The sequence below is a fragment of the Callorhinus ursinus genome, unplaced genomic scaffold (assembly GCF_003265705.2).
Source record: "Callorhinus ursinus isolate GAN/ISIS: 27379988/994484 unplaced genomic scaffold, GSC_fseal_2.0 scaffold14, whole genome shotgun sequence".
NCBI lineage: Eukaryota > Metazoa > Chordata > Mammalia > Carnivora > Otariidae > Callorhinus > Callorhinus ursinus.
Genome location: NW_027397076.1, coordinates 21,879,407 through 21,904,909, shown reverse-complemented (window position 1 = coordinate 21,904,909; position 25,503 = coordinate 21,879,407). Strand labels below are relative to the sequence as shown.

At 37.9% G+C, this 25,503-nt stretch overlaps 1 pseudogene; it reads right to left on the bottom strand.

Annotated features, from left to right (window-relative positions):
* Positions 1 to 412: 412 nt before the first annotated feature.
* LOC112831931 (coiled-coil domain-containing protein 9 pseudogene) lies at positions 413 to 17,166 on the bottom strand (annotated as a pseudogene).
* Between the last annotated feature and the right edge of the window lie 8,337 nt (positions 17,167 to 25,503).

Here is a 25,503-nt window from a genome sequence, read left to right as displayed (position 1 = left end):
GTTCTGATATTTGAGTAAGTTAGGCATTTCATCACAGAATGACAAGATTTCGTCGCAGAACTTATTAGATTAATTTAGTAATAGCTATAGCAATAATAAAAGTCTACATTTTAATGATGCCTATGATTTCAAGCCAGGTATAGATTAGATAAATCTGTATATAGGCAAAGAAATACAAAATAAATTAAATTAGATAAATCTGTATATAGGCAAAGAAATACAAAATAAATTAACAGAGGGAGACATTTTGTTGTAAATTTTGACAATTTTGTGTTTATTTAACTATATTGCATTTATAAATGAAAATATTCTGATATATTTCATCAAAAGGTGGTTATCCTTAATAAAATATAACCTAATATGACCAGTTTACATTTTATACAAAAAAAAACTTTAAATCATAGGTCATGTCAGTATGTGATCAAAAAAAATATACCAAGATTGATTCATTTGTCTTGTCTCAAAAAGTGATAACAATTACCAACAAATTGGTTTATTGGAAGGAACTGCTGATCATGAAAGTGGCCAGGATGCAAACCCCGTCCTCTGGTTTCCTTCCATTTGTCTATGTAGTATAGTCATTGTTGCACCTAAGAAATGTTAGAGAGAGAAAAAAACTAACTAGAAAAATGCAGCTGTAAGTTACTAAATCTCAATTTACTGAAGCCATACAGCTAAATTTCTAGGACAGTAACAGGCAATGTAATACAATGTAATAGGTATTACCAAGCATCTACTAAATATAATGACTATCTGAACCTATTTGAATACCCAGTGTGATGGGGAACTCATCATATTGCAAGTGAGTTTCTATACTTTTAATTATTACTAATGGGTCTTTACTTCCACGACTTGGACAGAAATATTGTTGGAACATGCTGAAACCTCAATAGATGTCCAGTTAGAAATAGTGAAAAGTTGGAATTGGGCGGTGTTAGGCCTTGGGAAACTGATGTTGCTGAAAGGAATGACATTCATAATTGACAGGCAATAAAGCAAATCACATGTATGTCTAAAGATATGCATTGAATATGGGCTGATTCAAGAAGTTGTATTAAAGAAAATATTTTTCCTTTAATTTCAACTGTTTTATTAAGGTGTAACTTCAAAAACAGTAATAAGCACATATTTTATTTGTAATGAGTTTTAACTAATGTATACACCCATGCAGTCAACACCCAGTTAAGATACAGAACGTTCCTTCTTGCTAATTTCCAGTCAGATCTCCCTGCTCCCACTGCTGAGTCAATCATGATTTATTTCACCAGAGAAGGATCTTGCTTGTTCTTGAACTGTATATACATGCAATTAAAGAGTATGTACCCTTTCTGTCTGGCTTCTTTTATTCAAAATTATGTTGGTGTTATTTATTCATATTGTTGCATGTATCAGCAGTTCAAACATCTTTAATGCTCAGTTGTGTTCCATTGTATGAATATATTGCAATTTATCCACTTCCAGTTGATAAGTATTTGGAAGGTTTTCAGGGTTTTTAAATTTATTATGAATAATAATGCTATGAGCATTCTTTTTCTTTAAATTTTTATTATGTTATGTTAGTCACCGTACAGTTCATCATTAGTTTTTGATGTAGTGTTCCATGATTCATTGTTTGCATGTAACACCCAGTGCTCATTATAACACGTGCCCTCCTTAATACCCATCACCCCTTCCTGTTCCCCTCTGAAATCCTCAGATTGTTTCCCAGAGTCCATAGTCTCTCATGGTTTGTCTCCCCCTCTGGAGGGAAGATGCTATGAGCATTCTTATACAAGTCCTTTTATGAATGTAAGATTCCATTTTTTGTGTGTAAATTCGTAGAATTGTTAGGGATTTTTTTAACTTTTCAAGAAACTAGACAACTCTTTTCCAAAGTAGTTGCACCATTTTATGCTCCCATTTTCAAGACTTTGATATGAATTCTTTATCATTATCAAGTATGAATTCATTATCAAGTTTGTGCTGATATTTGGAAAATATCCCTTCTCCTATGCTTCCATAAATGTTTAATAATGTTACCAGGAATAGGATATGACCTTGAAATTTTCTTTGTGAAAAAGTTTTTATGTGTCAACTTATTTTTTTAACAGATATAGGGCTACTGTATTGTTTTCCTATTTCTTCTTGTGAAAGAAATCTACTGAGAAATTCAAAAATCATATTTTCCTGATAGCCGCTAAAATAGAAATTTGAAAAGTAAAGGTGTTAAATTTACAGATGACCTACTTCTTTTTCTTTTCTTATTATTTAATTATTTTTATTTTAGTATAGTTGACACACAATGTTACATTATTTTCACATGTACAAGATAGTGATTTGACAAGCTTATATGTTATGCCATATTCACCACAAGTGTAGCTACCACCTGTCACCATAAAACACTATTAAACAAATTTAAAAATAAATAAAGAGGGGAATTTATTGGCCCACTCAAGTTAAATGTCTAAGGTTATACCAGTACCAGGGCTTCAAATTCTATTACTAGGACCTACTCTAAAAATGTCTTAATTCTGTTCTCTTTCATGTTGGCTTCTGTCAAAGATTTAATACAAAGACAATAACTTCCCAGAGTCAAGTACAGTTAGGATGGAAAGGGAGAAACCCAAGTATCTTTTACTACAGTTTAAATATCCTGTAAGTGTCATTGGACAAAATTAGGGCACATAATTATCCTTAAGCCAGTCACGATGCCCATACCCAGAGTATGTCATTGAGTCAACCGCATACAAAGCACAGTGAATTGGGACTGTGGAAGGGGTAATTCAAAAGTAATTCAAAAGAGAGAATAGATGCTAGGTGCCCTGCAAAACTACTAGGAGGGTATGAAATTGCTCAGAGCTCATCGCAAGCATTCCAGACACTTAATAGAAAAATGCTAGGCTCACTATCCCAGAATGCATTCAGCATTCAAGCAGAAATTCTCAGTACAGTTTCTGACTTAAACAAGACATGTTTAGAAACTGGGTGGAATTGGAGAATGCAGGAAGTGACACAATGAGTTTGTAAATAGTTTCCTCTGAGTCTCCTTCATCAAGCATGTATAAAATATGTTCTCTAGAGTTACATAAGAAAAGCCTAATGTTTATTTCATTTAGAATTCTTTAGGTTAGGCAAATATTTTACTCTGAAATCTCTTTCATATAAAGCTAAACTTCATTAACTTTTATGGGAATCTCTTGTATGTTATGGTTTCCAAATATATTCCTTCTTAAAGAACTGTGTATTATTCTAGATGTGGTCTTATAAGTACAGAGTAAAGCAAAACTCTTGCCTGCATTTCTGGACACTGTATCCATGATAATTAGGTAGTTTTGTTGGCATCTTTAATATGTCATTGACACACTGTATTTGTAGTTGACCAAAACCCTTTAAGTCTTTCCTATATTACTCTTATTTTGTTGCACCTTTCTGATATTAGTCTTGTAAAGCCATATATATATATGATTTGTTGTTTTACTTTACCTTCCGGCTTTATTTCTATTTTAAATTTCACCTATTCAGATTTTGTCCCCTGTAGTTTTAACCACTTAGGATTATCTTGCACTCAATCTCTCCAATTTTGCATATCACCATTATTCCTGGTGTTTTCTCACCAATAAATTTCAATTAACATGTTATCTGTGTCCAACTCTAATTGTTACTGTGTGTCTTGGACGTGATACAGAACATTCATGTAGACTTAACACTGTTGGGATCTGGCCATTAAGTTCATCTGAGTATTTTATTGTCAAAAATAGCTTGAACTTACTATATGTTACAGACAGCTCCAAGAACTCTCTGTGTTGCTTTACCTAATCATCAAAATAACCTCTAAGGAGTAATGTTATCATTCCTATTTTGCAGATTAGAAAACTGAGTCACAGAAAGTTTATGTAAATTTCCCAAAATCATACCACTAGTGAGTAGCTGAGCCAAGATTCTAAGGTAGACTGCCTCCTGAGCCTGGGCTCTTCACTTCTCATCATTTTCCCTCACCAGTCATCCCTGCAAGAATATGAGACAATCTCTCAAAAGGCCATATTGAAATTCATGAGAATTCTGGAACCCAAATCGGAATCACTAGAATTGTCACTATTTTCCCAATTGATTATAATTCGTCGTGACTGCAAAGAAATGAGTAGAGACGAATATTCACTAAACCATGTGCTGCTGCTATAAGCCTAATGGTGACCCACAGGACATTCCAGTTACAGACTTACCCTTTATTATCACCTAACTTTTAGCTGCATTCGTCATACAAGAACCTTCACTCTATTGTAAGCTGGATAAGCCAAATTTATTATATAAAATCTTAAACCAAGTCTATGATCTTGTTTTTGCTACAATACTGATATCAATATTTGTTTAACCATTTCAGGTCCAAGGTTCCTTTGACCTTTCCTACTATTTCTGCTCCCAAGAGACTTACCTCACAATTCTGTTCTTATATTCCTAAATCAAGAATTCCCTGAGGCACCTGCGTGGCTCAGTTGGTTGAGGGTCTGACTCTTGGTTTTGGATCGGGTCGTGATCTCAGGGTCATGGGATCAAGCCCTGCATCAGACTCTGCACTCAGCAGGGCATCTGCTTGGGATCCTCTCTCCCTCTGTCCCTCTCCCTGCTCACATACTCTCTCTCTCTCTTAAATAAAATAAATAAATCTTAAAAAAAAATAAAAAAATAAAATAAAAGGATTCCCACCAGCCTTGGAGATTCTTCCTTTCATCTCACACTTGCCGCAGCTGGTGAAATTCTCTTCACATTCTACCTCCATACGTAAAAGAAGTTTTACCTAGAGCTGTTATTCTTAGTAGTAATTACCAATACTATGCCTCTAAGGACCCAGAAAGAATATGTACTCAGGGTTCTCGAAGTCTGAAAATTTAATCAAGGCATTGATAATGAAACAAAGAGGAAAATAAATTTGTGTCATCGAAACTATATGGCAACAAATCTAAAGACCTGTATACTGAAATTCTGCTTATTATGAGTTCTCATCTATTTTGATTTGTGTTCCTTTCTCTTCTTCTCTCTATGTCCATACATAATCAAGTTAGCTAGACCTTGTTTTATTTGTAATTCTATTGGTAAAAGCATCAGAACCTCAATTAAAATCAGTTCAGAAAAAAAAAAGGAAAGATCACCAGCTTGCTTCAGAAACCCAGAACAACAAAAAAGCCAGAGACTGTGCTAACACTAAAGCAATTAGGGAACCCTAATGCCACCATAGCCCAGTTTTTCTCTTTCCCACATTTCCTCCTCTCTCTTTTACTTTTCTTCTTTTTTTCTTTTTTGGTTCCTCTGTGGGTTGGCTTTATCCTATCAAAGCCTTAGGATATTGGAGGCTTGGACCTGGCAACTCTGGAATCTCATTCATTTCACCATCAGAGACTAATTGCCCCTTTTTCTTTAATTACAAAAATCCTTGGGGGAAATATGCTGACTGCCCTGACCTAAGTCTATGTCCATCCCTGTGGATAATGGATTGGGTTTCCATGATGAAAATTTCCCAACACTACCTCAGAATGGAGTGGAGGAAAAGCTATTCCCACCAAAAAGGGGAGAGGTTTTTTTCTGAAATAAAGGAGAGTTTTTTCGAAAGACAACTGTTGCCCAAGGTCTGCTCTCTTGTCTTTATCACTTTATTTTCCCCTTCTAATCCACAGTAATGCAGAGGTTCCTCCCTTATGCTGTATTCTCTATACTGACACGAGAAAAATAACCCTTTCCTACTCTGGACTTTATCTGCAAAGTAGGCATCTTGCACTATCAAGATCTTTGCACTATCTTTCATTCAAGTCCCAAAGCACTCATTCTTTCCATTTTTTACTGAGCTCATAATGTTCACGGGCAAATAAAATCCCTGCCAAGAAACTACCCATGGCTACTTATAACCTACCTAGATACACCTAAATATTCAAAATAGACATAGCTTAGGCTCTGGCTTTGGAATTTTTACCACATAAAATTAAAAGATTATGTAGCATTCCCATACATTAAAATGTCAGTTTGAGGAATTTAAAAAGGATTAGGTATAAACCACATAATCAGTCGAGTATATGAATCACCTGTGTTGCTTTGCTAGTTCAAATGAAATGAAGATTAAAGTTATTTCAAAAAGTTAATTACTTTTAAGTTGATCCAAGACCATGGGTTACACCCTTAACTCTCACAACTGGTCAAAACATCATGGATGGAAAACAGAAATGTTTCAATTTATTTAACTTTATAAAAGAAGCAACAGAAAGTTGTCTTTAATATATTAAAACCCCAGTTCTCCATGTCATTTTCTCTACACATTTGTAACTTGCCATGAGTTATGATGAATGTCATAAATGTTTTATACTAGCAAAAATGACAGTATCAAATTTATAAATAATTGCCTTTTCAGTAACTCTATGTGAATTTCAGTTCATCCCATACTGTCATACATTATTCTCATTTACATCTGTCCAATATTCTTCCTTGGATGGAAGGGAAGCTAGTGACCTTACAGTGAGCACATCCAATTAAAACCACTGTAGCATATTTAGTAGGGATGGATCTGACCTGGTTTGCCTCTGGAAAAGAGCATATTGTGAACAGTAACAAACTAGGAAGCAGGGAGACAATCTGAGGGTTGCTATAGTAATTCTGCAGAGAAGGACGAAGCTAAGACCAGACACAGCAGAAAGGTAATTAAAAGATAATTATATCCTGCCACTTTACTAAATTCCTGTATGCGTTCTAGCAGTTTTGGGGTGGAGTCTTTTGGGTTTTCCACATAAAGTATCATATCATCTGCAAACAGTGAGCGTTTGACTTCTTCTTTGCCGATTTGGATGCCTTTTATTTCTTTTTGTTGTCTGATTGCTGTGGCTAGGACTTCTAATACTAGTTGAATAGCAGTGGTAATAGTGGACATCCCTGCCGTGTTTCTGACCTTAGGGGGAAAGCTCTCAGTTTTTCCCCATTGAGGATGATATTTGCTGTGGGTTTTTCATAGATGGCTTTTATGATATTGAGGTATGTACCCTCTATCCCTATACTCTGAAGAGTTTTGATCAAGAAACGATGCTGTACTTTGTCAAATGCTTTTCCTGCATCCCAGTTTTTTTGCTTGTTTGTTTCTTTTTTGTTTTTGTTTTTTTAGCGGAAGCACTGTGTTTAATAAGAGAGGGGGCCGGTGGCCGAGTAATTCCGAGTCCTGTGGAAGAGTCACCGGCTACCTGCCAGGGCCCAGATTTAAACTCCAGGAGGCAGCAATCTAGGCCTGGGGACCGGCACCTAGCCCCCATGGCTTCCATTAGGTGGGTAACTCGGGGGCGTCTCAGCCCTCCCGGTGCCACGGCGCCCGGGAAGCGGGAGACTGGACTATTGCCCTGGCCCCACCCGGTTCACTGTCCCTGGCTCCGCCCCCTTACATTTAACCCTCTCCTGGCGGGAGTGTGATGGAAGCAGAGGACAGAGGAGCAAGGTGGCAGGGGGTTAGTGCAGAGAGCGGAGGCCACAGTCGGCGGACGGGTGGCGGACCGGCCGCCACCACCTTGCAGAAACGCACCCTCTGTAAGTCGGTGATCTCCGCGGTCTCCTGGCCCTCATTACCCGCCTCTGGAGCTGCCTCAGACCCTTCCTCTTAAGCTTGCTGGGTTCTTGGGAGGCTGGGCCCACTCTCAAGGGAGGCAGGGGCTGGCTGGTCACCTCCGTTGGGACTTCCGGTGCGGCTTCGGGGAGGGCTTCCGGTGGGCTCAGCCTCTTGGAGTTCATGGCCTTGGGCTGGTTCTTGTTCCTCCTCATCAGCCTCTTCTTCTTCCTCGACCTCCTCTTCCTCCTCCTCACTCATGTCTTCCCACTCCTCATCCTCCCCCTCGTCCTCCTCCCTCACGTCCTCCTCCCCCACGTCCTCCTCCCCCTCATCCTCAGGGGGCCGGTGGGCAGGAGGAGCTGGGGTCTCCGGCAGCTGCGTGGGCGTCTCGTCAGGTGGGGCGGGCTGTGGGGTCTCAGGGGCTGGGGGCACTGCGTCCTTCCTCTCCCAGCGGTCATCATGGTCACTGTAGATAGGAGGGGCCGCCTTGGTCTGGGGTGGGCTACTCTTCCTCCTCCTGCGGCTGACCTCAGCTTTGTGCTGGGTCAGGAACTCCCTGAAAGTGGGGGGCTTGGGGGGCCGAGTCCAGGCCTGGTCATCATAGCGGTGGGATGGTTCAAGGGCAGCAGCTGGGCCATCCTTGAACATGCCGTCACTCTTCTCAGCATCCCACTCCCGCCGCCACTGGCCGGTGGGCTTGTGGTGTCTCTGCAGCCGCTCCTGGTGGATCTTCTCCCTCTCCTGCTTCCAGTGCAGATACTCTGACCGCTCGCGGCCCGTCATGGACAGCATCATGTCATCAGCGCCACCCAGGCCGGCCGGCGGCCCTGCTGCTCCTGCTCCAGGCCACAGCGCACCCACTCGAAATCGCGCCCCGCCCCCCCAGTTGCACCCATGCCCTCTCCGGCTCCTCCAGGGGCCGGCTACGTCGCCGGGGGTCGTCCAGGAAGTTCCGCACCAGGTTGGGCTCCAGCACACCTTCCCGCTGGTTTCACTCCTACTCTGCAATTCTTCTCCATCTCCTCGTTCATCTTCTCGATATTCTGCGGGCGCCGCTCTGTCGGCAGCTGAGGCTGCTGATTGATTTGTGGATGTTGACCCAACCTTGTAGCCCAGGAATAAATCCCACTTGGTCATGGTGAATAATCCTTTTAATGTACTGTTGGATCCTATTGACTAGTATTTTGGTGAGAATTTTGCATCCATGTTCATCAAGGATATTGGTCTGTAAATCTCCTTTTTGATGGGGTCTTTGTCTGGCTTTGGGATCAAGGTAATGCTGGCCTCATCAAATGAGTTTGGAAGTTTTCCTTCCATTTCTATTTTTTGGAACAGTTTCAGAAGAATAGGTATTAATTCTTCTCTAAATGTTTGGTAGCATTCCCCTGGGAAGCCATCTGGCCATGGGCTTTTGTTTCTTGGGAGATTTTTGATGACTGCTTCAATTTCCTTCATGGTTCTGGGTCTGTCCAGGTTTTCTATTTCTTCCTGGTTCAGTTTTGGTAGTTGATACATCTCTAGGAATGCATCCATTTCTTCCAGGTTATCTAATTTGCTGGCATATAGTTGCTCATAATATGTTCTTATAATTGTTTGTATTTCTTTGGTGTTGGTTGTGATCTCTCCTCTTTCATTCATGATTTTATTTATTTGGGTCATTTTTCTTTTTGATAAGTCTGGCCAGGGGTTTATCAATCTTGTTAAATCTTTCAAAGAACCAGTTCCTAGTTTCATTGATCTGTTTTACTGTTCTTTTGGTTTCTATTTCATTGATTTCTGCTCTGATCTTTATTATTTCTCTTCTCCTGCTGGGTTTAGGCTTTATTTGCTGTTCTTTCTCCAGCTCCTTTAGGTGTAGGATTAGGTTGTGTATTTGAGACCTTTCTTATTTCTTGAGAAAGGCTTGTATTGCTATACACTTTCCTCTTAGGACTGCCTTTGCTGCATCCCAGAGAATTTGAACAGTTGTGTTTTAAAATCAATGCATAGAAAACAGTGGCATTCCTATACACCAAAAACAAGACAGAAGAAAGAGAAATTAAGAAGTCAATCCCATTTACAATTGCACCCAAAACCTTAAGATACCTAGGAATAAATCTAACCAAAGAGACAAAGAATCTGTCCTCAGAAAACCATAAAATACTCATGAAAGAAATTGAGGAATTCACAAAGAAATGGAAAAACATTCCATGCTCATGGATTGGAAGAACAAATATTGCGAAGATGTCAATGCTACCTAGAGCAATCTACACATTTAACGCAATCCCTATCAAAATACCACCCACTTTTTTCAAAGAAATAGAACAAATAATCCTAAAATTTGTATGGAACCAGAAAAGACCCCGAATAGCCAGAGGAATGTTGAAAAAGAAAAGCAAAGCTGGTGGCATCACCATTCCGGACTTCAAGCTCTATTACAAAGCTGTCATCATCAAGACAGTATGGTAGTGGCACAGAAACAGACACATAGATCAATGGAACAGAATAGAGAGCCCAGCCAGAAATGGACCCTCAACTCTATGGTCAACTAATCTTCAACAAAGCAGGAAAGAATGTCCAATGGACAAAAGACAGTCTCTTCAACAATTGGTGTTGGGAAAATTGGACAGCCACATGTGGAAGAATGAAACTGGACCACTTCCTTACACCACACACAAAAATAAACTCAAAATGGTTGAAAGACCTAAATGTGAGACAGGAGTCCATCAAAATCCTAAAGGAGAACACAGGCAGCAACCTCTTCGACCTCAGCCACAGCAACTTCTTCCTAGAAACATCGCCAAAGGCAAGGGAAGCAAGGGCAAAAATGAACTCTTGGGACTTCATCAAGATAAAAAGCTTTTGCACAGCAAAAGAAACAGTCCACAAAACCAAAAGACAACCGACAGTAAAGGAGAAGATATTTGCAAATGACATATCAGATAAAGGGCTAGTATCCAAAATCTATAAAAAAACTTATCAAACTCAGCACCCAAAGAACAACTAACCCAATCAAGAAATGGGCAGATGACATGAATAGACATTTTTCCAAAGAAGACATCCAAATGGCCAACAGACACATGAAAAAGTGCTCAACATCGCTTGGCATCAGGGAAATCCAAATCAAAACCTCAATGAGATACCACCTCACACCAGTCAAAATGGCTAAAATTAACAAGTCAGGAAATGACTGATGTTGGCAGGGATGTGGAGAAAGGGGAACCCTCCTACACTGTTGGTGGGAATACAAGCTGGTGCAGCCACTCTGGAAAACAGTATGGAGGTTCCTCAAAAAGTTGAAAATAGGCTACCCTACTACCCAGCAATTGCAGTACTGGGTATTTACCCCAAAGATACAAATGTAGGGATCCGAAGTGGTATGTGCACCCTGATCTTTATAACAGCAATGTCCACAATAGCTAAACTGTGGAAAGAGCCAAGATGTCCATTGACAGATGAATGGATAAAGAAGAGGTGGTATATATATACAATGGAATATATGCAGCCATCAAAATGAATGAAATCCTGCCATTTGCAATGACACTGATGGAACTAGAGGGTATTATGCTGAGCGAAATAAGTCAATCAGAGAAAGACATGTATCATATGATCTCACTGATATGTGGAATTCTTAATCTCAGGAAACAAACTGAGGGTTGCTGGAGTGGTGGGGGGTGGGAGGGATGGGGTGTCTGAGTGATAGACATTGGGGAGGGTATGTGCTATGGTGAGCACTGTGAATTGTGTAAGACTGTTGAATCACAGACCTGTACCTCAAACCAATATTGCATTATATGTTAAAAAGAAGAAGAAGAAGAAGAAGAAAAAGAAGAAGAAGAAGAAGAAGAAGAAGAAGAAGAAAGAAGAAGATAGCAAGAAGGGAAAAATGTAGGGGAGGCAATCAGAGGGGGAGACAAACCATGAGAGACTATGGACTCTGAGAAACAAACTGAGGGTTCTAGAGGGAGGGGGTCAGGGGATGGGTTAGCCTGGTGATGAGTATTAAAGAGGGCATGTACTGAATGGAGCACTGGGTGTTATACGCAAACAATGAATCATGGAGCACTACATCAAAAACTAATGATGTAATGTATGGTGATTAACATAACATAATAAAATTTTTAAAAATGGTCAAAAAAAAGAATTAAAAGGTAATACAAGTTAGAATACAAGTTGAGAAGATACAACACAAGTCATATAGCCAGGCCACTTTTAAAAATCACTCAGAGAAACTCACTTTAGATAATAAGGAATTAAATATTTACCATAGAGGTACCCTGTGCAGGACAATTTTGTGAATACTGCTGATATTGTTACAAACAAACAATGAAATTTCCTGCTGTTATGAAGTTCACATTCCAGGTGGGAGTGTAAAGAAAACAGACAATAGTAATAAGTACAATTTCTACTACATTTGATACTGATAAATACTGTAGGGAATAATAAAACAAGGAAGGTGTTAGAGGTATCTGAGAACTGAAAATGTCGATGTTACTAAAAATGACCTCGCTGAGAAAGTGGGTCTGGGATCAAAGTCCTGACGGAAGTAAAGGAGCCAAGTAAGTATACAGGAAAGAGAATTTCTAGCAAAGGAAATATCTGTGCAAGACAGTGGTGTTTCCTGGGATGGCAACATGACTATAGAAGAGTAAAGGAAATGAGAGTAGCAGAAGATGAGATCAGAGATATCTGGGAGTTGCAGGGTCTAGGTCACAGAGGGCCTTGTAAATAAATCATGGCAAGACTTGGGTTTTTATTCACAATAAGTGGGAAAAGCACTGGAATCATTTGACCCAGGAGTGGCATGATCTGATTTACTTTTAACAGAATTGCTCTGGCTGTTATACTGACTTATAGGAGGAAGAAAAGACAAGGAAAAACAAGGGTGGAAGAAGGCTCACCAATTAGGTGAAATAAGTTGGAATAAGCCACTGAGGGATGATGGTGGATTGGATCAGGAAGATAGCACTGGGGTGGTGAGAAGTGGGTGGATTCTGAATACACTTTGAAGGCAAACTTAATGGGATCTTCCAATGGACCAGGTAAAGGGTTAAAGCAAAGATATGGGTAAAGAATTCTGCCAATAATCTTGGATTAAGCAATTGGAAAACAAGAGTCAGGCCATGATTCTGCCCATTATAAATATGTATCATTTGTAATGTGAGAATCAAGCAAATCATTTCTGAAAACTATACTGGAAGTATTCAACTATACCTTTTAGACAGTATTATTCAAAATCTATGAAGAATATGATTGACAGAGAAAAAGTAATGAGATCTGGATGGAAAATATGACACGTAGGCCACTACCTGAATTTTTCCTCTTTTAATTGTGACATAATAAACAGATCATTTACCTTGCCTTTGTTGTCTAGGGTAAGGATATAAATTTGATTAATAATAATTCTTATTTTCTCAGGAGGCTACATTAATTTATGAACATGTAAAAAATGTTACAATAATTTAAATAGAAAAATAATATAATATTTTTATTAATATTGTATATTATTACATAATATTATAGAATATTCATCTACATATACTTTAAATAAATGTTTCCTAGCACATTCTTTTATTATCTCTCATATAACCACAACTTTGAAACATCATTTTCTATAGTGTCAATATAAAGATAATTTAGTCTTTCCTCTAGTTAAATTTTTTTTATAGATTGAGAATTTAGAAAAAATTCTTTGCAATTTTGATCATCAGATGTTTTTAATTCCACTATGTTGTAATAAAATAGTTTTAACATTTTGAAACTCTGCTGGTCTTTTTTATTTTTATTTTTTTCAGTGTCTGGCTTTCCATTTGAATACTTTCTCTTTGTTATACTTCAATTTCAGCAAAATGATTAATTCTGAAAAAAATGTAAAAAATTAATCTGAAATTAGGGCCCGCCTCAGAGCACTTAAAAGTGCATACTTAGACTATCTTGTGTTGCACTGAGCTACTCAATCATGAAAACAAATTACTCTTATGTTACGTATTTTGAATTATTGACAAATGTGTAGGAGTGTTATCACCAGAACACTTGTTTCTTCAGGCTCTTTACTGCACTGGTATCGGTTTTACACATCATTTTATCTGAAACTTCTAGACAAAATGTGTTAGATATTCCCTATACATAAAACTTGAGGCTTCCCGATGTAGTCAGGATTTGTAGTGCTGCTATGAGTCTGCATCTACCCTACAAACAGGAATTCTGAGAAGCCCCAGTTGGCACAATTCCCTTCAACAAATAGGATGCACATATAATTGTATTTGCTGCTGAAGTGAATATATTAGGGACAAGAGGACTTCTGTTTTGGGAAGGCTTTGAAACAACTAAAATCTACTGCTTAATATTTTGCACATAGAATGACTAGAAGAATTTTCTGCAGACTAGTTCTGAATCTGGTTCTTTGTATTTCAAACCTGCTTCTTCTCCACTACCCACATAAAGGTAGGAGACATCGGGCACACTCGTATTGCCATGTTACCCCTGGCATGCACCTTTGTGAGTCAATATGGTAAGTGATGGAAGTCTTTCTGGAGGCCATTCTGACTGTAGCTAGCAATAACTTAATTATACACAAAAGCAACTATAAATCAAATAATAGTATACTACTGAACCAAATTAACTATCAATTCAACTCAATTTCCCTTTATCCAGATCCAAAAAAATGCCTGTGACTACTCCAAAGCCAACCATCAAAAGGGAAGTGTGTCAAAAACAAGGTCCAAATAGTATGATCTATGAAACTGTAAGTATATTAGGCATCAGATATACTGACATATAATTGTAATACATAAAAAAATGTGAGTTCACACACAGATGAACTCAGCACTTGTAGCAGTGCTATGGGTTTATGCCCCCAAATACGAGAATTTTGATAAAATGTATTTTGTATAATTCCATATAAGAGGGGGAAAAGATGGTACACTTATAATTCTAATAGTGAACATGTAGAAAATATTATACTTTGATTATGTTTGGCCCTGTATCTCATGATGCCAGGTGAATCTTGAATGCCCAATTTGTACTCAGATAAAGTATAAAACTATAAATGTTATAACACGACATCTTTTCACAACATGTGGCATCCTAGATATTAAACTCAAATGTCATTCTCCTTTTATCCATAAATAGTCTCAGAATCCAGATGAAATCAATGTAAAATAACATATTTCAAACTATTTTTAGTAATTTGGTGGAAATGAATTTAAATATTTATGAAGATAGAATTTATTTTTAAGTATATTGTTCACAGGCCTCTTTTATAAAACCAGAGCTTATAGGAAGATGTCAATCAAGGATCATAATTCTATTCACTATCATTTATTAAACCCTAAGCAGAACTATTTTCTATAAAAGGATGTTTTATGTTATGTTCAACTGCCAAGTGAAAGAAACTGACTTAAAAATTGCCAGCCATATCTGTTTCTGGTAGTAGGTATATAGGAATTAATTTGAGCTGGTCCCCTTTATTCAAAGCAAAGCATTATAGAGCTTGACCCTTTTCCTTTTGAAGTTCAGTATTATTAAAATATATTTGATGAAATTAGAAGACTTGACAGAGGTCAGCTTGCAAATATGGCCAGCAGGTACTCATGAAGGGGGATTCATTGAAAGGGTGGAAAAATAGGGATTGTCGACCTAGGCTCAAAATCAATTCCTAGAACACTGTGTGGTTGAGACAAGATCCCCCTTCTGGCCTACCCATGCTGGCACTACCCAGCTTTTCTTTAGGAAAATGGCTATATATATACTTAAGCATGTTAGGTCATGTGAAATTGAACTGTTACTTTAGAAGTCTAACTCTTCTTTATCATGGAGTAACTATTGGTAATCATAGTATGGGGTATGGTGGGTGAGAGAACTTTTCTAACCTACTGTGACCCAGTCCCAGAGAAACTGCTGCAGACCAGCAAATAGAAAGAATACCTAGTTCTCTACAGGTTTACTTGTTCTCGGTGTATAGTTCTTACTGTGTAGCTATTATCACAATAAAACAGGATTCTCTAACAACTTATATGGGCTTTCTGGCTTTCTATCCCTCAGCAATAATAATCAATTTTTGTCTCAAGGCAGGAAAAAGAATATAGGCAAAGAAATAAAGCTATTCTCTCGACCTGTGAACCGGAGCCTGGGATGATTTAATCTGAATGATCTCATATTGTGCTATTCTAAGTTGGAGTTGCATAGAACATTTAGAACAAACTCTGAGCCCCACTTTGGACAACGAATGCTATGGTTTCACTTGATATGGCAGTACCCTACACTAAGTATTTCAGATAATTTTGTTTCTAAAGTTGATGGAATTCTTTAAATTATCTGATAAGTAGCCAGATGGGTATCTGAAGGTTGGTATATTTAACTGGTATATTTAAATTATTTCCGTATTGCTCTTGATTAAATAATGAATACTGATATAAATTAAATTTGTAAGCCATCATGAAATGACATAGAGTACAGATGAGATTATCTAGAGAGAGAGAGAGAGAGAGAGAGAGAGAGAGAGTGTGTGTGTGTGTGTGTGTGTGTGTGAGAAAAGAAGAGACAAAAATGATGAACATGTAAACAACAAATTTCAAGAGCTGGACTGAGTTAGAACAGCTGCTAATTAAACTGAGAAAGGGTAGATTGAGAAGGAGACCAAACTATAAGAGAAATCCGGACAATAGAGGGATGATGGAATTTTGGGAAGGAGTTTTGGGAAGGAGGAAGTAGTCAAATTGGCCGGATTTGACACCTAGAATGCCAAAGCCACTGGTGATTTGCCAAGAGAGTGTGATGAAATGTTAAGGATTGAAATCCAGAGTAGAGTGAGAAGTAGGATGGAAGTTAAATAGAGATGAGGAAAAGAGGCAGTAATTTGGGCTCTGGATGTATAATCTATAATTTGTGTGTGTGTGTGTGTATGTTAATATATATAATAATGGTTAAATGAAAAAAATGTCTTTAGAATTGAAAAGATCTGAGCTTGAAACTTGGGACTGATACTTATTAGCTGGATGACTTTGGGTTGCCTCAGGGTTATTATTTCTTAAATAGAGACATTAATGCTTTTTTCACAAAGTGCCTTTAGAGAATAAATTGAATATCATGCATACACTCTTTAGCCAATTATAAGTACTTAATAAATGGTAGCTATTGATACCATTAAAAAGTAGCTTAGATCATCCCTCATAATTAATTTAATTATTACTAATTATATTACTCAAGATGATGATAATGATAATTCTACTACTAATAAATGTGACTGAGAGATGATCTCTACTAATTAGATGGCTAATTGATGGCTAACTTGGAAATTAGTTAACTTAAACATTAAGGAATTTATTGGAAGAGAGAAGAGAGTGTTGTGTAGTTTACAAAATTAAAGAAACGATGCTGAGATCAAGCAGGAGTTGCAGGAGTCCAGGCATGGTCAAGATGCCAAAGGCTGTCACAGAAGCCACCTGCTCAGGACATGGCAGCCCAGTCAGCCAGCTAGACCTTCCCTGCCTCCTCCCCGCACCTGCTGCTGTGAATCTGCATTTTCCCCTCTGCAGTTACCGCTCCAGGGCTGTTCGGCCTCCTGTGATTGACATTTTGGACCAAACTTTGATTTGCATGGCTTTCTGGTAAAGGGTATGATGCTTAGTGGCATCTCTGGCCATTGTCCATTAATTGTTGGTATCACTTCTTGAGCCTTGGCATCAAAAATGACTCCAGACTTTATAAAAGGACCCAGCTGAAAACCACTGTGGTTTGCAGATATCTCTAAAAGTGACTTTACTCTTCTAAAATTCAAATATAGGACAGGGCATCCACTTCATTATACCTGGGTCCTACAACCAGGCTGTACCCACCAGGAGCTGAAAGTAAAATAATATTGCCCCAATTTAATTTTCCTTGTAGGAGATAGCTGACTCCCACTTTAGATTCCCCTGTTACCTATGATTTGTGTTAAAATATTGCTCCACAAAAACAACAAATATCCATAGAGCCTCCTACGTGCCAAATATTATGCTAGACCCATTTATAGTGATTTATAATCTTTACAACACTTTAAGGCAAATATTGTTTGAATTATTTTATTGATGCACAAAATGATGTTTCTAAGACTGTTTCTAAGATGCCTGCCATCGCTCAGCTAAAATCCGAGTTTGTCTGATGCAGATGTTCATTATCCTCTATCAGATCAAATTCAACTGCAATTTATAACAATTCCACCTCAAGTTACTATCTTTTTTTAAATTTTGTTTACTACTTTGAGCAAATGGTTTTTAATTATGTTAAACTATAACATCTCCATTGTGGAAATTCTCCCACATGGTGTTTACTGCGGTAAATCACTGCAGGATGGTTTTTGACTTATTATCTCTATTCAATAAACAAAAGACACTGCCTATATTTCTCATTCCAAATTCTCTTTCTAGTGTCTCCCAAGTTGAAGCTTAGTGTCATGCATTAAAAAAAAAAAAAAAAAACAGGTCTGAAAACTCCTTGAAAATGTTTTTCAGATGGCATCTAGGTAAAAATTCCAATTCTGTTTCCTTTTTACCTAAGAGTTCATTTTTACTTCCTAATTGCCTATAGCCTTGCCAACTCAGGATTTCTCCTCCAAACTAGTAATCTAGAAGCAGTCAAATTAAGGAAATCCCAACATGGAAGTGTGGAATCCAACATGGATCCCAGCATGGAAGCATACAGACTACACAATTAGTATATTTTGAGGATATTGCCCAATTGGTCCATGTATTTTTGGCTATGATGACTCAGAGTCCAGCAGTATTTATTTGTATAAATGTAGTTGAGTGGCCCTTTGTTGATGACTTATTTTTCTGCGACTTGGTATCTTACTGTCTGTAGGTATCTTATTGTCTTAGTCCATATAACAAAATATCATAGACTGGGTATGCTAAACAAGCATTGATTTCTCACAGTTCTGGAGGCTAGGATGTCCAAGATCAAGAAGGCAACAGAGTCAGTGTCTGGGAAAAGCTTGCTTTCAGGTCGTAAGTAGCCTTCTCTTTGTACTAACATTGCAGGAGGGAAAAGGGAGCTCTCTGGGGTCTCTTTTGTAAGGGTACCAATACCATTCGTGAAGGCTCACCCTCATGACCTAATCACCTCCTGCCTCCTAATACCATCACAGTGGAGCTTAGGATTTCAACATATGAAGATTCAGGATAACCATTCAGTCCATTGCATTTATTTTCCTTTATATTTCCTCCTTTCCGCCTACATACATTTGTTAATTGACTCATTTTTTTCCCTCAAATTTTTGAGTCATTTATAGGTGTTTGGCTTCAATAAATACAAACTACCACATACAAACATGCAAAAATTGCCAAACGTTTAATACAGTTTTGTTACGAATAAATGTTTTTGACTGCACGCCCATCTACTTTCCAGAAACCTTACAGGATCCATCATTGATAATGATCATTTTTGGACTTAAAAATCTGTTGCTGTTATTATGACCCAAATCCTTTCATTCTCCAGTGAATATCATGTTTTTGAAGTTTTATCTTTCAGATAAGAAGAATGTGAGAGGCTGGCAAAAGAGAGGTTTAATCTCAATGGATTTCACTCTCTTTCCCACAGTATATCCGTAGCGACCAAGGTGCCAGAAACTAAGGGTAACATAATGATATTAATAGCCATCCTTAATTGAGTGTATACCAGGTTACATGTGCTGAGCAAAATGCTTTATAGGCCTTATTCATATATTATTCAAAACTACTAGGATATCACTTTACTTTTACTCTCTTTTTATAGCTGAGGAGTTCGAGTTATAATAAAATTGAATATGTAGTAGTAGGTCAGTACCAGGCCTGCAATCTAACTATTGCTTCGTAGTTCAAGAGTCTAATTTACATTCTTGTTACAGAAGTGTTGTGTGGGAGATGGTTAGCAAACGGTCAGTGGTATGATTTCAACTAAAGGAACAAAAGGAGTTCAGATAAGTGGAATCTCAGTAGGAATTTATTTATGTTTGTGTTTATTTATGTATGTAATATATGTATATGTATGTAGGTAGTTAAAAATCATGAAAAACACTTGCTGTTCGAAGACTTTTACAAACATAGCTCGTTTGGTTCTCATACTAGTTTTCTGAAGATGGTTTTTTTTTAATTTTTTATTGTTATGTTAATCACCATATATTACATCATTAGTTTTTGGTGCAGTGTTCCATGATTCATTGTTTGTTCATAACACCCAGTGCTCCATGCAGAACGTGCCCTCCTCAATACCCATCACCAGGCTAACCCATCCTCCTACCCCCTCCCCTCTAGAACCCTCAGTTTGTTTTTCAGAGTCCATCATCTCTCATGGTTCGTCTCCCCCTCTGACATACTCCCCTTTTCTTCCTCTCCTGTTATCTTCTTCTTTTTCTTTTTTCTTAAAATATGTTGCGTTATTTGTTTCAGAAGTACAGATCTGTGATTCAACAGTCTTGCACAATTCACAGCGCTCACCGTAGCACATACCCTCCCCAATGTCTATCACCCAGCCACCCCATCCCTCCCACCCCCAACCACTCCAGTAACACTCAGTTTGTTTCCTGAGATTAAGAATTCCTCATATCAGTGAGGTCATGTGATACATGTCTTTCTCTGATTGACTTATTTCACTCAGCATAACACCCTCCAGTTCCATCCACGTCGTTGCAAATGGCAAGATCTCATTCCTTTTGATGGCTGCATAATATTCCATTGTGTATATATACCACATCTTCTTTATCCATTCATCTGTCGATGGGCATCTTGGCTCTTTCCACAGTTTGGCTATTGTTTAATTATTATCATCATTTGAGAAGTGAGGAAAATGAGACATAGAGAAAAGAATACATTGTCTAAGTCACATTGCTAGAAAGTGGCAGAACTGGAATTCCAAACCCGGTGATCTGGCTCCCGTAGTCTTGCCCTTAATTGATATTCTGTACTGATAGGTGTAGAAGGAGTCCCATCTATTCTCACGTCCTCATTTCCTTTTACTAGGCTTAAGTGCCATGGTGAATCACTAAAACCAGTCCCTTGCATATCAGTTTTTCTTTCTCTACTTGGTGTCTTCCATCAACTTACAAATATGTTTTATTTCAAAAAATAAATACATTACTCCCATTCTTTTTTCCTTTTTTAAAATTTAAAATCAATTATTTACCATATAGTGTATTATTAGTTTCAGAGGTAGAGTTTAGTGGTTCATCAGTTACATAAAACACCCAGTGCTCATTCCATCAAGTGCCTGCCTTAATGTCCATCACCCAGTTACCCCATTCCCTCACCTGCTTCCACTCCAGCAACTCTCAGTTTGCTTCCTGTAATTAAGAGTCTCTAATGGTTTGTCTCCCTCACTGATTTCATCTTATTTTATTTTTCCCTCCCTTCCCCTATGTTCATCTGTTTTGTTTCTTAAATTCCACATATGAGTGAAATCATGTAATATTTGTCTTTCTCTGACTGACTTATTTCACTTAGCATAATACCCTTAGTTCTATCCATGCCGTTGCAAATGTTACGACTTCCTTCTTTTTGATGGCTGAATAGTATTCCATTGTGTGTATATGTATGTGTATATATGCGTGTGTGTATATATATATATATATATACACACACACACACACACACACACACACACATATATGTATGTATATCACATCTTTGTCCATTCATCAGTCGATGGACATCTGGGCTCTTTCCATAGTTTGGCTATTGTGAACAATGCTGCAATAAACATTGGAGTGCAGGTGCCTCTTCAAATCACTATGTTTGTATCCTTTGGATAAATACCTAGTAGTGCAATTGCCCCTACCTCTTCCCTAAGTTGCAAACATATGCATCTAACTGCTTATTCTACATCTGCATTTGAGTGTCTAATAAGCATGTCAAATGTAACAGGTTCAAAACTGAGTTCCTGTATTTTCCATCCTGAATCCTGTTCCCACTCCCCCTCCCTCACAGACAACATGCCCCCTCCACCCCAGCTCCCAAAATGCCCAATGTCAACCTATTCTCCCCGTAGTGGTCCATTTCAGTATATGGAAACTACATCATTCTTTATCTGATCTCTTTATCACATATCCCACAGAAGATCTCATTTGTCTCAAAATATAGGCACAAATTCACTGCTTGTTATGGCTTTCCCACTTCCACCCTGATCCCCCCTGGATTTTGCAAGTTTCCTGATTGTATCCATATTTTTGCCACTCTAGTCTGTTTTCCACAGAGAAATTAGAGTTATCCTTTTAAAACATAGTTAGATCCTCTGTCGAAATTCTTCCATTGGTGTTTCCACTCAGTAAGAATAAAATTCTAGGGGTGCCTGGATGGCACAGTTGGTTAAGTGTCTGACTCTTGGTTTTCGTTCAGGTCGTGATCTTGGGGTCATGAGATTGAGCCCCACGTTGGGCTCTGCGTTCAGGATGGGGTCTGCTTAAGACTTTCTCTCCCTCTCCCTCTGCCCCTCCTCACGCCCTCTATCAGAGACACTGGGACCCTATGGATGCCTGGCATTGAAGAGTACAATAGCTGCCAATATAGTTTAGGCCTTCCTCCTGCTCATGCTCTCTCTCTAGCTCTCTCTCTTTCTCTCAAATAAATAAATAAAATCTTTAAAAAAGAAAAAATATACTTACTAAATTTCTCTCAATTGTGACTCCAATGGTGTCCACATAGAACTACACTGGATGCTTGTCAGTCAAATCATATCAGTTTAATAGCTCAACATTTCAGAGAAGATGGTTTTGAAATTTTATTTAGAGAGTCAGTGATTATTTGATTTACTTTCTATCCAGTTACTAGCATTTACTCTTCTCAACTTCTGAAGATTTTTTGATATCTCAGACCACATGCTTAATATTGTACACATTCAGAAGAATCTGTCACTGTGCATATAATTTGGCTATTTATCCTTTTCTAACTATGCTTTTTGGATGAAATAGAGTTTTTTTTTAAAGATTTTATTTATTTATTCATGAGAGACAGAGAGAGAGAGAGGCAGAAGGAGAAGCAGGCTCCCAAGGAGCAGGGAGCCCGATGTGGAACTCGATCCCAGGACCCTGAGATCATGACCTGAGCTGAAGGCAGACACTTAACCATCTGAGCCACCCAGGTGCCCCTGGATGAAATAGAGTTTTACATTTCACCACTGCCTAGAACATTTGAGGGGAGAATCAAAGTAGTCAAACTTCTCTTTTTCCTCTAACAACCTGTTTTCCCAAGTATCTTTCAGGTTACTTTGCTTCTCTGCTGGACTTGAAGGTAAGTCCTAATGTAGCTAATAATTGACACCATCACTATTGGAACTCCAGCTGATCCACCATCAAATCTTCCTTCTCTTCCTGATAGAACGCAGTTAGTTCACTTCTATTTTATTTTATTTATTTTATTTTTTGTGTAGGCCCCATGCCTAGCATTGAGCCCAACACGGGGCTTGAACTCACGACCCTGAGATCAAGACCTGAGTTGAGATCAAGAGTCGGATGCTTAACTGACTGAGCTCCCAGACACCCTCAGGTAGTACATATTTTATCACGAGTTTCTTGGAATTCATTGTTGCTGGTTGGTATCTTTCCATTTGATTATCACTTTGCCATATGGTTAGCTAGTGCTGTTAAACCATTCACTATTACCAGGGAAAAGAAGCAAGGGCACCACTACTCCACTTCTGGTTTTGCTTCCCTGACCCCCTGTTTTCCTGCTGCCCACAGGCACTGTTCCTGTGAGTGTGTTCGTTCCTTTAGAATCAAGACAACAGGGGATTTTTTACATTGCAAATTTGGCAAGAAGACCATTGGTTTAAAGTAAGGTTTTATTTTGGTCTCAGGTTTTTGTTTTTTGTTTTTTAAACAATGCATACATGTATTTTTCCATATTCTTATGAGTTCTTGCCCAAAGCCCAGGAAATGGTATTTATGATATTTTAAATTAATACTGTGACTCTGATTCTTTGTGTAGATTGTACTCAAAGGTGTATATGTGTGTATTTTTACTCACCTTACATTAAATTTTTCCTCACAGTTAAATAATTATGGTAACTTTCAGGTAGAATAATTTTATAAGAATGTTTGGCAAGAACTCTGCCATTCACATCTTTTTCAGTACAAACTGTTGCTTTGTTGATCCCTTAGATGTGAAACCAAATTTCCTTTTAAAGTCTGCATATCATTCTGGAAATACAAATATAAAATAATGCCATAGGCAAGATCATGAGGCAAATGAAATATTTCTCTAACTGGATGCAAATGTATTCATGAAGAAAGTAACATTTACACCAGGAAATCACAGCAGAAGCCAGAACTTTCAGTGGGAAATTTCTTAATGGCTGTTTAGCTAGTCAGATAATAATCTTTCTCAAGGCCTGATGATATTCATAACTACACAGACCTTCTCCCTGAGAAAAATTTACTAAGAATTAAAAAAACAAAAATGTGTTTCTTTCCTGTGGAAATAAAATCACTTAAATTGTCATTTAAATCAGGGTTCTCAACAGCGGCACTATTGCTATTTGGACTAGACAATTCTTCGTTGGTGGAGGGAGGAGGCTTGCCTATACATGGCAAGGTGTTTACCAGCATCCCTGGTCTCTATCCCTAGGTGCTAGTAGCAAATCCCCTTAGTAGTGACAATCAAAAATATCTCCTGATGTAGCCAAATGTTGCCTGGGGGACAAAAGTGTCCCCAATAGAGAACCACAGATTTAAATATATGTCTGCCCTACTCTGCTCACATTATACTAAAGGTATTGATTTTTAAACCTGGGTGTCATAGTCAGACAGTTTCTGGAAGTTTGTAGCATTTCTGAATGCTGAAATGCTAAATGAACTTCAAATGAAGTAATGCAAGTGGTCACTGAAGAAAGTGACCATTCTTAGGTAGTAAGTCTATAGGAACAAAATAATAAATGTCTTCAGTTAATAGAGAGGAGATACTTGAGATAAGGATTTGTCTTTGCAACTCAGAAGTTGTATTAGGGACATGGGTGGAGGTTACAGTGAGAAAGATCGTGGAGGAATAGAATAACTAAATAATTAGTGTCTTGCTAACACAGCATTTTAATTTTCATCACTTCAGTTATTACTGAAGCTACACGTTCTTAGTATCTGTCAATCATATCTTACATTGTGAATTACCAATTCATGTTTTTTTGTGAATTTTACTATTGTGGTATTTGTATCTTCTTATTAATTTATACTAACCTTTTGTTCAGAAAGGTCATTAACTTTTGCCTCCTACATGTAGTACATATATTATTGCTATGTTTTTAAAATCTTTCACTTCATTTTTGGCATTTTTTATACAGAGCTTTCATAAAAATTGCATGTACTCCAAACCATTCCTTTGTTGCTCTTGTTCCTCCATTTGTTTTTATGTCTACTAAGCTCTTTCCCATAATTAGAAAAATAAACACTCATCCATTTTTGAATCTGTTTTTAACTCGTTCAGTAATATTTATATTCTATCTATAAATTCAAAAGGGCTTTTAATGTCAGGATAATGAATCTTGAAAAAAGAGAGAAAACAATGTAACTGAATTGTTAGATTGTCAGTAAGCTAATTAAAGTTTACCGAGTGCCTGAAGTATGCCTGACATAGTGTTGGGTGGTTTACAGGTTGTGTCATAAATTACCTTATTTAATATGCCATCATTATTTACAGTATCAGTATGCTTGGCTTATACATGAGGAAACTGAAGCCCACAATATGTAATAGTTTGATCAAAGATACACTGTTGGTAAGTAGTGGGGCAGAGATTTAGACTAGTTTTGCTTGACTTAAAGCTCATGCTGTTTCTGTTACAGCAAGAGTCTACAAGCAATAGAGAGTCTCTTGGACTTTTGAGTGGAAAATGACATGATCAGAACTGTACTTTAAGAAAATCAGGGGTGCCTGGGTGCCTCAGTTGGTAAAGCATCTCACTCTTGATTTCAGCTCAGGCCATGATCTCAGGAACATGTGGTATCAAGCCCTGGATGGGGCTCCATGCCCAGTGGGAAGTCTGCTTGA